Here is a 13,664-nt window from a genome sequence, read left to right as displayed (position 1 = left end):
CAGTAAAAAAGGCTTTATAAGTCAAGACGTAAACGTCGGTTTCATATCAATCAAGTTTGACTGTTATATCCGAGCGTTTACCTCGGGAAACTAAGTAAAATTATTTCGATTCTGAACTGTTACATCACGAAAAATTTCGATTTACTTAAATCACTCCATACGTAAAACTTAAGAAACTGCAGGCACTATTCGTTCAGTTCCATTGCAGATAATTAAGATGTGCGAAGAAAAAAATAAAAACAAAATGGCCGCTGAAATGAAGATATTTCCGCTTCCTTCGGTCAGTCTGCGTTATTTGCAGGATGCGATACAAGGCACCACTGTGTTCAGTTAGACATTCGATACCTTAATTGCCTACCCGTGTGTAGGGTTGACTGATGCATTGTGAAAATATTTAGAAAAGGAGTTAAAAAAACAAGCTTGTTGATCGAACCTACATCGACCATAACCCCATCTGTGCTTTAGCTAGTTTTTAAAAAAAAGGCCTTAGTCCTGGCCCGGAAAATTGATTTCCTATAGGTGGGTAGGTATTAGTAGGTAATTAGGATGTGTTTATAGGGTTTTTAATCTGAAATGGGGTAGCACGACTGGTCTTCTGAAATAATATTAGTGACATCATTATATAATTTCCTATAGACCCAGTTACCCATACCTACCATACGAGTACGTACAATATTCTGTTCTAAGTATTTACGTATTTAAAATTTAACAATAGATTTTCTAGATTTACTGTTTTTTGAAAAACAATAATATCAAAAACCATTTATCCACAGCCCTGACAACTGAGAAGCATTGCACATTTGCAGTGAAAGTGCAAGTCAGACTAACAACGCATTTCACACATCTTTGAAACAACATTCAAACTATTTTAACTGTACGATTTTGAGATAAATCTTTAGACATGCTAATGAGGAATTGAAATATTATGTGTATTTGTACTAACTCTACATTACATGATCGACAGCTGAGAATACAATACCTATCCATACTTAAACTAACTATAGTGTACCAATAAACTAAATGATACATCTACCTATGTGGTGAGCCAGAAAATATGTATTATTTATTAAGATAGGCAGTTTTATAATAGTATTATATTTATAGGTTATCTTTAGGACAGTTTAGGTTGTTAATTAGTTTTATAACTTAGTATTTCAATTTATTGATTATTTCTTACTCAATCATTTAATTGTTAAAAACTAGAACAAGCAAAATAAAGCTGAACTTTAAAAAAAAATGAATTTAGTTAGGTTCGACGATTTGCATTACGACACAGAAGGGTGTTATATTGACGAAAAACTAACGAACGAGAGCTGTCATGCATTCGACTCGGCATCTACAACGAGATAAGAGTCTTGCCTCGCGCAACAGCGCTCCGAAACTTAGTTTTTCGTCATAGAGTGACCCCTCATCATCATCATATCATCACGACCCATCACGTCCCCACTGCTGGCGCACGGGTCTGCAAGCAAGCTTGTGCTGGGTGACCCCTAGACACGGTCTATTGCCCACTGACAGGGTGCGCCGCGGCGCAGGCCGGCAAATACCGTGATTTTATTGTGCTGCTGATCTTACTTACGTACGAGTATTTTAGCGTCAAAGCGTAAATTTGGTGGGCATTACCACCTAAAAGAGCGAGATAGAGTAAAAAAAATCTTATTTTGATTAGGACATTCCACGGGCATCTTTCGTAAACAGTCACAAATAACTGAAATAAAGTTTAGTGCCAATTTCTCCATAGTCGGTTAAAGCATAACCAGAGAGTAGTAGTGGTTGACTTTTGACACATCTGTCATGAATTTTATATGGAGATGACGTATTATTAATAAATCAATCCCTGTCGGTTAGATAACCGACTATAGAGAAATTGGCACTTTGAAGAACATCAGTAGGCCAGTAATGTCTTCTTACATAAACTTTACCTCAATTTAATTTGAACAGCAAGTGTAGATTTAATAATATTTTGCCTTCACTTTTTGACTAGGTTATGGTAGTTTTTGTGAAAGTGTTCTTTTATACGTTTTCTTTGAACTTTGCCACTATAATTTAATAACGTTAACGTTATTGTTATAGTTTCATAATATAATGACTTTCATTATTATTTTTGTTACTATTAGTAAGTAATCGTTATTATTCCTGAGGTTATTAGCAATTTGTCTTAGGGCTGATTTTTCAATGGTCAGGTAAGTGTTATCTGAAGAATAAAATTGTTGCTGTCATTGTCTAAAGGAGTCTACACACCAAACCCGCCGACCCGCCGACACAGCCCGGCGGCTTGGTGTCGGCGACTTTGTTTCAAGAATCGTGTCGGCGACTCGTACCCGCGCGTGCAAGTCGGCGGCATGGCCGGCGACTTTCGTACGCGCACGCTCAGTTGCCCGCCGACACTCCACGTTCGTACACACTGCAATCACTAACTAAAAAAGTTGTACTGATTTCTTGCCGCCGACTAACTCACCGACACAGCCCCATGACACATGTTGGCGGGTTGGCGGGTTTGGGTCGCCGACACCAAGCCGCCGGGCTGTGTCGGCGGGTCGGCGGGTTTGGTGTGTAGAGTCCTTAATACAAACATTGCGATGTGACAGCAACAATTTTATTCCTCAGATAACACTTCTCTGACTATTGAAAAATTAGCCCTTATGTATTAAATTTATATACAATGACATATACAGTTACCTAATAAAACGGAAAAGAACGATGCCGAAGGGGTGGGTGGCTAAGGTTGTCATTCTGATAAAATATGTTTATTTATTTACCTATTTTTTATATTCTATAGATACAAACATTAACAAATTAGTACTTACACTGCACACACTGCAGCCAGCCATTTGGCTAAAAGTAAACAGTTATAAAATTCTGAAAAAAAAAATTGGACCACCTGGGAGCTCAACCCAATACAACAAAAAAAGAATTTTCAAAATCGGTTCATAAACGGTGGAGTAATCGGTGAACATACATAAAAAAAAAGATCCCGACGAATTGAGAACCTCCTCCTTTTTTTGAAGTCGGTTAAAAAGTAAGTTTTACAAGACGACCGAATGGCGTAGTGGTTAGTGACCCTGACTACTGAGCCGATGGTCCCGGGTTCGATTCCCGGCTGGGGCAGATATTTGTTTAAACACAGATATTTGTTCTCGGGTCTTGGATGTGCCCGTAAAATGGCAATAGGCCCGCCCCCTATTACATTGGGACTAACATAACACTCTGGCGAAAAGTGGGTGCAGCAATGCACCTCTGCCTACCCCGCAAGGGAGTACATCAGTACAAGGCGTGAGTGCGTGTTTTTTTTTTTTTTTTTTTACAATTATTCATTGAAATTGAAATGTTTCTTTTTAAATTGTTACAAACGTTCTTAGAATGGTGGGAAGTTTCGGATGACTGTATCACATCATACCATCGTCATATTCATAATACAGCAGGTAGCACGCTAGGTATACACACAACATTACCGGTTTTGAGCTGGTCAGTGACTGAGAAGCCTTGACCTGTGCTAACGCTAACACATACAGGATATTGCTAACATTGAAGTAACAGTCGTATTAGTCAGAATAGCAAATATTTTTCAAGACAACCAAGGATATTATTCATCATCATAATCATCAGCCAATAATCATCCACTGCTGGACATAGGCCTCTCCCAAGGAGCGCCACAACACTCGGTCCTCGGCCTTCCTCATCCAACCACTACCCGCCACCCGCCTAAGTATCATGAGAGTATTTTATCATCTGCATCACTGGCTCAATGAGTTGATTCACCTCATTGACCTTAGAGTCAACATGAATGAACGCCCATTCACGTTTTATATCTTCCGTCACTCTCACACCCTACACCGCAGAGTGTACGTAAAAGAGAGATGGCACATTGTCAAGGAAATCAAGCGAATGAGGCACAATTATGTCCATGACATACAAACGAGATGAGAAAAAAATATTAATAGAGAAACAGCCATTGAAGCCTTAGATTAAAAATATACGATTTAGATGGTGTGTCACATCTCACATACAAAAACAAAGCAAAAAAACTGTCCGCATTTTGTTTACTGTCAAACCGTTTTATGTTCAACCTTATGACATGACAACCATTGTGCCAATAAATAAAATACAAATCATCTAACCGAGCTAATTCAAAATAAAACCTCAGTGGTAGATGTGGATGTTATTTGTCATCTCGTACGTATATTGTTTATCTAAGAGAAACAGCCATGGAAGCTGTAAATTTTTATTAGTATTTCCTGTGGCTTATTAATTAACGCGTGTTGCTGAGTGATGCGAGGTTTTTTGAAAGAAAGAAAGAAACAGCGGATTCAAATAATTCGGCTTCGCGTGCAGGAATTGAAGTTTTTTTTTCCACTTTTACTATTAGGATGCCATGCCTGTTAGTAGGTACACTCACGGGCAATGAAAAGGTTACATGTATGAGAAAAACACCAAATGATTCCTAAACGGAAAAAGCTAGCTTAATAACGCCTTCTGCAACATTGAAGTACATTTAACAGAGAAAAAATTGAGGTTGTTCGGTGTCGGATTTTTGTGAGTGGAACGTTTTCATTACCCGTGAGTGTAGTTAAATATGTACGAGGGCGGGTCAATAAGTCCGTGACTTTTATAATTTCCCGCCACTTAACTGAAAGAACAACAATGCTCCTGTCAACAAGCATCTGTCAGTAGACATCTGTCAAAATTTGCACAAGTTACGTCACTTGGTTTGTGTTTTACACCCGTTCTTATCAACTACCGCGTGATTTAAAAACATAATGGAAAAAACTGAATTTCGTGTGCTCACTAAGCAAATTTGACAATTAAAACTACAGTCCTTGGATCAGATGCAACAGATGGGTTTAATATGAAAATGTAGAGTAAATTACCAACACATCAGATATTAAAAGGTGAGTCTAAAAACAAATGATTAAAATTAAATGTAGGTTGACACGGCCACACGGCCACCCGACCCCGAGAGGGCTTAGAGACACTAGGCACTAGGAAAAACTTTTTTATATTTACCTCTTAAAATTCCAATAATTATTTATATTACTTAGACTATATATTTTTGTATTATACGCGGGGACCTATTAATGGCATACAGTTATTATTAAGTTATGTTGTGAAGTTTTTAGAAAATGCTGTTGGTTCTCCATAAAAATGTAAAAATAAAATAGACGATATCACGACTTTTACTTGATACAGAGATGTTTCAGGCAGGCAATACTTACTCGTATACCATACCTATTATAATAGTAGTAAAATCAGCTGTGAAGTCACGCATGGTAGCTGTCAAATAATGGTTTGTTTGCGCAGATATTATTCCGTAATTACTAACTTTTTTACACCCACCTGTCGGTAGAGGAATGTAAGCAGTTTATCTTATAACTTTTTTCCTTCGTTCCGCTTTTTTCAACGTTTTTACAAGAGATGCAAGATATACGACTAGCATGACCGAGTCAGCTGTTAGAACAATCCAGATACGTTAAACATTATAATATTTTCATTCTAAAATGCAGGTTTCAGACTTAATAGAGATCGATTTTGCAGGAAAATACACTCTAGATATAGATAGAGATTTTTTTCAGTGAGTCCTGAAACTAAAACTTAACGCTTTTACTTATAACTTTTCGAAATATTGGGTTGTTTTGTTGTTAAATGCCTAAATCATTCTATAGTGCCACAAACTTATCTGTTCCGGTTACAGCTCATGTAAATATGCAATATTTCTTCATTCCATAAGATTTTAAGTTTGCCAGTAGTGGTAATTCGCTCTTGTAGTTTTAATAAACCCATCTAATCTATATCAATTTATAATTCATTAGTAAGTAATGAGATATGGGTCAATTTAGTTCTCTCTCACCGGAACAGATAAGTTTGTCGCACTATAGCTATCATAGTAGTCGAGAGAGTATCGCTTTCGAATTGACGTATAATATATTTTTCGGTTCAGTAATGCGCGAATCAACAATACCGACCTTTTATGGAAAAATCTTTTATAGAAAATCGATCACAAGCTGCGGGATTCACTACTGAGTACACTGAGAGAATTTTTATTGTAGAAATAAAAAAAACGATTTGCAATACCCGTTAATACTATTTTAAAATAAATACAACAAAACTTTACTATAAAATAATAATGAAACTTAATTATTAAAAACTTTTGTTAAGGGCCCGTACAGGGTGACGTGCCCCGCCAAATTTGGGTTTTCAATGCTCTTCACACAGCACACGCAGTGACACGCACACATGTAAGTTTGCACAGTGGGTCATAAACTTTTACTCGCCAACTTTATTGACAATTATTTTCAAGTAGTGATTTGAGGGTAAGTATAATTTTTAATTACACTGGTAAGCACCAGGAAAGAGTAGAAATTAATAGGGATGCCACTTTTCTCCATACTCGGAACCCGATTAGCTTTCTAAACAAATGTAGTATTTACTTACTTGTAGAAAGGTAACTACAGGTATTAAAGTGTAGATACTAAGGGTATAACTAAGCCGAAAGGGGATGACTCAACTCAAGGGGTCATTCTGAACAACTTTTGTTCTACGAGTTTTGCAAATTCGTGAAAAAAAATATTCGTTTTCCATGGTAAAAAGTCACGTGTCATCAAAGTTTCTATGAAAAAGGTTTTTTTTTGTTAATTTTTAAAACTCGTAGAACAAAAGTCCAGAATGACCCCCTGTCTCACTTGTTTTTACCCGACTGCCGAAGGAGGAGGGTAATATTTTTCGATTGTATGTTTGTAAGTATATTTTTTGGTAGCAGAATAATATTTTTTCTTATTTTTAGGGTTTCGTACCTCAAAAGGAAAAAAAGCAACCGTTATAAGATCTCTTTGTTGTCCGTCTGTCTGACTGACTGTCTGTCACCGCCCTTTTTCTCAGAAACGGGTAAAGATATCAAGCTGATATTTCGCATAGATATGGGGAGTACCCCAAAAAAATATTGGGGTACTCCCTCTCCCATACAAGTAAATTGGGGCTGATATTTTTTCCGGTTATTTTGATGGTGTAGGTAGGGTATCGTTGAATTAGTCTTTTAATATAATAGGTATAAAAAAAGGTTAAAATATAATTATTTCGCTTTTACCCTTAAATTTGGGGACCACACCATAGACAAATCCTAATTAAAAAATGATTTCAATAGATGGCGTGTTTTTATGTTGGGTAACTCAGAATAAGAAGTGATGATATCTCAGAATAATAATGGTTAATGGTGCTATTCCGCTGAGCACCGAAACCGGTGGGACACAAGTGAAAAGTGGCGGTTCCCCTCATCTCGCATAATCTTTATTGACCAAAACTCATTTCGCATAACTCGTATGGTCTAAACTTTTTTGGCCGAACCATCACTTTGCCAAGAATTATGTGGCATAAGGCTCGTTTCGTCTAAAACTCTTTAGGCACAATCTTTAAACACCTAAGTTTCGTTTGCTCAAATGTATGTTCGTCTATACCTATGTATAATCTTGTTTCTCCTAATGTTATCTTAATAAATAATATATTAAGTATGTAGTAAATGTACAAATTGTGGTATTTTTTCTCATACATCCCGAAAATCACGATATTGAATGATTAAAAAATCGAAAGTTAACGAGCAATACAACATACATTTATAATACACATACAATAATTATTACAAACCCCATGAGATCGAAACCTAAAGATAGGTGCGACGACGAGCAAAGCGAGGAGGAGCGTGTTAGGTGCACATGTTCATCAAAACCAAAGCGGAGCGTAGGGAAGCGGAGCGGAGCGTTTTCCAAACAGCGGAAACAATACAAGGCACCAGTTTGCGCTATAGACAGACGCTCCGTCAAAGTTAAAGCCAAACAAATATTATTACTTTGTATAAACCTATTATTAGGCTATTCAAGATTTGGCCATACCATTATTAGGCTAAACAAGATAATGCGAAATAACTTTTTACTAATCGAGATTTATGCCATACGATTTTCGGCGAAACGAGACTTTGAGTACTTTGACCAAACGTTACTATGCAATACGAGATTAGGCAAATAAATCTTGGGTCAAAAAAGGTAGAACCGAAAAGTGGTCATGAAAATGCACTAGGGTAGACCCTGCTCCTAGAACAGGGCATGATTTTGTGATTTGTGTGCGAGGATGGAAACTTTGAATATTTTCTTGATTTTTTTATTATTGATGCAATAACATATCGACGGTGGAAAGGCAAAATGGTTTAAGCGCCATGACATAAAATGTTCACCAGAGCGATTTAAAGTTTGAAATTTTCGAAAAAAAATCATATCTCTGTAATTATTCTAGCTATGGCTTTGAAAATTAAAATACGTTAAATTGAAATAGTTTTCTATGTTATTCTGTATATAAAATGAATGTACATATTCTATTTACTGAAATAAGGGACATAAGACATAGGCATCTGAAATCTCAGTCAGGTAAAATTGGCTTAAACGACATTAACATTTTAATTAAATACAAGTAAAAACAATTTAAACACCAAGGAGATTTAACCATCACACCAGGATAATGTTTTATAATAATTTATGTTACTTTAAACATTCCATAAGAATGAATTAACCGCCAGACTAAGGCAATTTATATCTAAGATGAATGACTTAAAGAATAAATGAACTTATAATTGGACCTCAGAACTCGAGAACGGTTGCACCGATTTTGGTCTAGAAACATTTGTGGAAGTCCAGGGAAGGTATAAAAGGTAAGAAGGGTAGGGTAGGGTAGGGTAGGGTAGGGTAGGGTAGGGTAGGGTAGGGTAGGGTAGGATAGGGTAGGGTAGGGTAAGAAGCGGTACCTGCGGGCCAGCTAGATTGAAAACAAAAAATTCATAATATCTCACCAAGTCGAGCAAAGAAGCGGCATGGCCGTACCTTTTCTCGAAGCATTATTTTATTATAAACTTTATTAACATATTGTTCACCGCGAAATCACTTTGAGATTTAGATCCAAGTGATCAGCAGGTTTACTTATTCATTAATTAATAATCATAATCCAACCGACATTTCTTCGTCCGTCTCTATGCCACCATTCTGTCACCGCCTTTGTCCACCTTCCGTCCTGCCTTCGAGCCAAGTTTCCTGCCGACTCCCATTTCAGTTCCGTGACCTGCATACCGACGTCGAAGACTTTTGTCTTTTGGTGATTTACCACGCTGGGAATACGATCTGTAAGCGAAATTCTTAACATGGATCGCTCCATAGCTCTCTGTGCAACTCTGATTCGGTGCACAGTTTCCTTGGTCAGGGTCCATGTATCGGCTCCGTATGTTAGTGTGGGCAAGAGACATAAGCAATTATCAATCCATAAGCAGCGTCGCTCGCTTTAAACTATCTGTCAGATTCATACAAGATACGCTAGATTTGATAAGCAAGCGACGATGCTTTAGGATTGTTAATGGCTAAGTTTTAGTGGTGGTAACCCCAAAGGACTATCACAATGTGAGTTGGGTCTCACCCGACAGCCGGACCGAGAACCAAATCGACCGACGATTAGTCGAAAATGGAGACACTTCTGGATGTTAGGAATAAGAGGGTTGCTGATGTCAATAGTGATCACCACTTAGTCGATGGAAAAATGTGCTTGAAGATAGCGGGAGTTTAGGAGCAGGCCACAAGATCTGCCAAAGGTGTCGTGTAAATAAGCTGCAGGACCCACAAGTTAGAAGAAAACTTAGTATCCAGATCGGCAACAACTGGCATCAAAGACGTGTTGTTAAAAATTTGCGAAGAAATAATAAGGCACAAGGAACACTTAAAGAATGAATGGATGTCTAAAGAAACATGGGATATGATCAACCATCAAGGAAGACTTAACGTCGAACTAGACGACCATTCTAAAGAAGCACTTGCGTACGAGTATTTTCTTTGTGAACTTAATATCAAACGAAATTTATAAAAGGACAAACGCTGCTAGGGGTAACCCTATATCCAGCGATGGTCTCATCGGCTGCCATAGGAAACATGAAGGATCTATACAAAGCATCTTGAAGAACATTGCAACAAAACCCAGGATATCTCCTTGTTACTATGAAAGATTGACTTTCAAGATGGTATGGCCACATTGCCGAAGTTTTTAATGATCCTAACCACCACCTGGGGAGTTGGATGCAGATGCAAATATACCAGGAGCATCTTGTATCTTGATGCATAATCGTAATCATTATGATTAATAAAATCGGCAGGTCTTACAGGCTAGTCAGAGGCCTTCGGGTGGCTTGAAAACGTCTGACAGTTGGGTAGCCCACTTACCCGAAAACTCTCTCAGCACAAGATTGCTTGTGTTGGGGCCCAATAACCCGCGCTAGGCCAACGTGGTAGACTAGGCCTAAACCATTCCTTCATTGGAAGGAGACCCATGCCCCAGGAGTGGGGACGTAATGGTTTGTGATGAGATTTATGACTATCCTGCATCTTGACAGAAATTTAAATATCCAACTCCCGAATAAGACGAATTGATACGGACCATACGATCGCTGAAGAGTGGCAAAGTACCAGGGAACGATGGATTTCCTACGGTGGCATAAAAAGCAGGATAGATGGAATATACCAGATATTGCACTCTTCAGCGATGGAGGATGATGAAGTGAAGTTAGAGAAAAGTTAATTTAATTCATGTCCAACTTTTTCCTATAAGGTTTGCTTTTCGTTGAAATACTTTATTCTGAAAATTATGGGATACAAACAGGTCGTGGTACTCGTGGTCACTGGTCTTCTATTTCGTATAATTACCTAACAATTATCAAAATCGGTTAAGTTGATCCAGAGATTTGCGCTTGGGAACACATTTTCGGTTAGATTTTTATATAGATAAGAAATCCTGTTTCTGACTAGATTTCGATATAAATTATTTATGAATAAGTTTATTTATGATATATAATTATTATTTTGTATAAAAAGTAATGTCATGTTAATACAATACAAATATTTTACATTAAGAACCATATTGTCATAGAAAAAATATTTTATAAAAAATAAATATTTGGTTGGATCCTTTTAGAGAAACGTTAAAATTCCCTACTTGCATAGAAACAGCAATTTAGGCGAAAGGATCCAAGTGCATATTTATAACTCAATAAATATTAATTATAGCAACACTATTATTTAGAACCTGTGTAAAGAGTAATATAATAGATATCATAATTTAATGTAGTTATCGGTGATATAATCAAAAAATATTTACAGTTTTATACTGGCGAACGAATCTGAGTTTGTACCTACGTAATTACGCTGCGCACGCGGCGCCAACTGTCGCATAGACGCACGTCCTCTCCCAATGAACGTCCCGGCGGGGTGCTGAAGCGACACCTTTCCAACCGGTCCTATTTATATTATTGGCGTTTTCACACAATATCCTTCTGGATATAACAGCTTAAACACCATAGACCGCTTCATTGCGATTCTTTTGAATTGTTTTATATCACTTATATCAATTATCTACAAATCGCAAAAAGCTGCTTAAGTGCCAATTGTACCACTAAACAGATTTAGGTAAAGTTGTATTAACCGCCAAACGCCGCGAGTAAGGCTGACTGGTAAAATGGTTTAAGTGCCAGTATGGCTTCAAATTACAAAATTGTAAAATGTATTAAGTGATTTTATGTTATTTTTGACCAGAAGGCATTTTGTTTTATATCAATTACGCAATCAGGTAGGTCGCTTAAGTAACTAATGATACAAATTCACATTAGTTCAAAATGAATTAAGTCACAATGTTTTACTGTTTTAGTGAGGGTACAATGTTTTATATAACTTTAGTTTTGATCAAGTATGTTTGAACATACAAATGACTAAAAAAGTGGCTCTTAATACAAGAAAAAAGTATTAAGATTTCCAAAATCACCGTTGTCTTAAGCGCCAAAAAGTGCTCAGATCGAAACGAGACCCGCACCATTCGAAAGAGAAAAATCAGGCGATTCCAACGGTATATATAACTCATATTCGCCAAAAGTGGCGGATAATACATTTTGCCTTTCCACCGTCGATATAGTATTTTTTCTGAGTTACCAACCGAAGTCACCCCGTGACAGGGTGACTAGATAGGTACTTCTGCAAATTACGCCTTCTATCGTTGGTTTTTTTAGTAACTACTGTCTATAGGTGACGTCACTGACATGTTGTACACAAGGTGCACATCATTAACTTCGTGCTATTAAATATATAAAAACAAGTAGTTCAATAGTAAAAAGTTTAATAAACAGTAAAATAAGTGATAATAACATACATTAATTGTTATCTCTGTGCAAAGTGGTGTATTAACGTGAGAAATCAACCTGAAAGTGCTCAGTGAATCTACCATTAGATACAATTTGCGGGTATTACATTTGCTAATTATAGTGAGTTTACCCTACCAGTGCAAAATTATACATACATTCTCACATAAAAACCCTTTGCAGTGCCATCTGGTGACGCTCTGTATAAGTATTCTGCGGTGCCATCTTGCGTGATACGCTCGTACTAGCTAACTAACTGTCTGCCGTGCGCGCATCTAGTTATTCTGTAGGTACGTACAATGACGAAATGCGGAGGCTGCAAAAAAATTGTCCCGCGGGGCGATATAGCAAAGTGCGCTAAATGTGCCAAATGTGCAATTATATATCACCCGTACTGTTTGAAGGGTGATATAGAAGCTAGGCCTGCTACTTGGCTTTGCCCTGCATGCGCCCAGGTAGTCGAGGAGACCATTGCCGTCACCCCCGTCTCAGAAACAGGAGTGAGTAGCCCCGGGCTGCCCGAGCTGGTCGTGGCTGAGGACCGGCTCAACTCCACGGCAAACGACACCACCGAAGAATTTAAGGTGGAGCTTGGACTGGAGATAAGGCTATTTCGTCAGGAACTAACTGCCGCTCGAGAGGAGATTCAGATGTTCCGCACTGAAGTGAAAGAGCTTAAGAACTCTTTCACTGAGACAAATAATCGTCTGAACGCTCTGGACTCTCGTGTGGACCTGCTGGAGCAGCGGCTCACTGACGGAACGGGGTCGCGTCTCGAATCTATCATAGCGGACTTACGAGTAGAACTGAATGAGAAAGATCAGGAGCTACTGGAAAATGATGTTGAGATCACTAATCTCAATGAAGAGAACGGGGAAAACCCTACGCACCTGATCCTGTCTGTGGCTGCCAAACTGGGGCTCAATTTGAATGAGTCAGACGTGGTGAGTGCGGAGAGGGTCGGTGCAAGGAAGGGATGGAGCCGGGCGCCGGGCGAGGACGGGAAGGGCGCGGGCGCGGGGGCGGGCCGGCCGCGGCCGCTCGTGGTGCGGCTATCGCGCCGCGCGCTCAAGGACGACCTGATTACCGCCGCGCGCGTCCGCCGCGGAGCCACTTCGGCCGACCTCGGCCAGTCCTCTGCGCCGCGCCCCTTCTTTGTTAATGAACGACTGACCAAAATCAACCGCCAGTTATTCTATCAGGTTCGGGAAATCGGGCGCAGGCAGTCGTGGAGATTTCTATGGACCAAAAAAGGTCGTATTTACGCGCGACAGGCCCAGGACACTCCACGACAGTGGATACGCACCTCTAATGACATTACTCGTGTGTTTGGTATTGCACCAAGTGCCGCGACGACAACCTCACCAATGTAAACCTGACGATAATACTATAAGCCTTGCTACCTATACCTATGCATACAAAGTGTCATATTGTTGCATTATCTGTACATTATATGCTATTCTAATGTGTC

At 38.6% G+C, this 13,664-nt stretch overlaps 1 protein-coding gene across 1 annotated transcript in view; it reads right to left on the bottom strand.

Moving 5' to 3' along the window:
* LOC105380518 overlaps nucleotides 1-13,664 on the bottom strand; it is a 50,210-nt gene that overhangs the window by 20,172 nt on the left and 16,374 nt on the right. The window lies entirely within an intron of this gene.

This window comes from Plutella xylostella, chromosome 16, assembly GCF_932276165.1.
Source record: "Plutella xylostella chromosome 16, ilPluXylo3.1, whole genome shotgun sequence".
Taxonomy (NCBI): Eukaryota; Metazoa; Arthropoda; class Insecta; order Lepidoptera; family Plutellidae; genus Plutella; species Plutella xylostella.
This window is presented reverse-complemented; position numbering and strand designations above follow the sequence as displayed.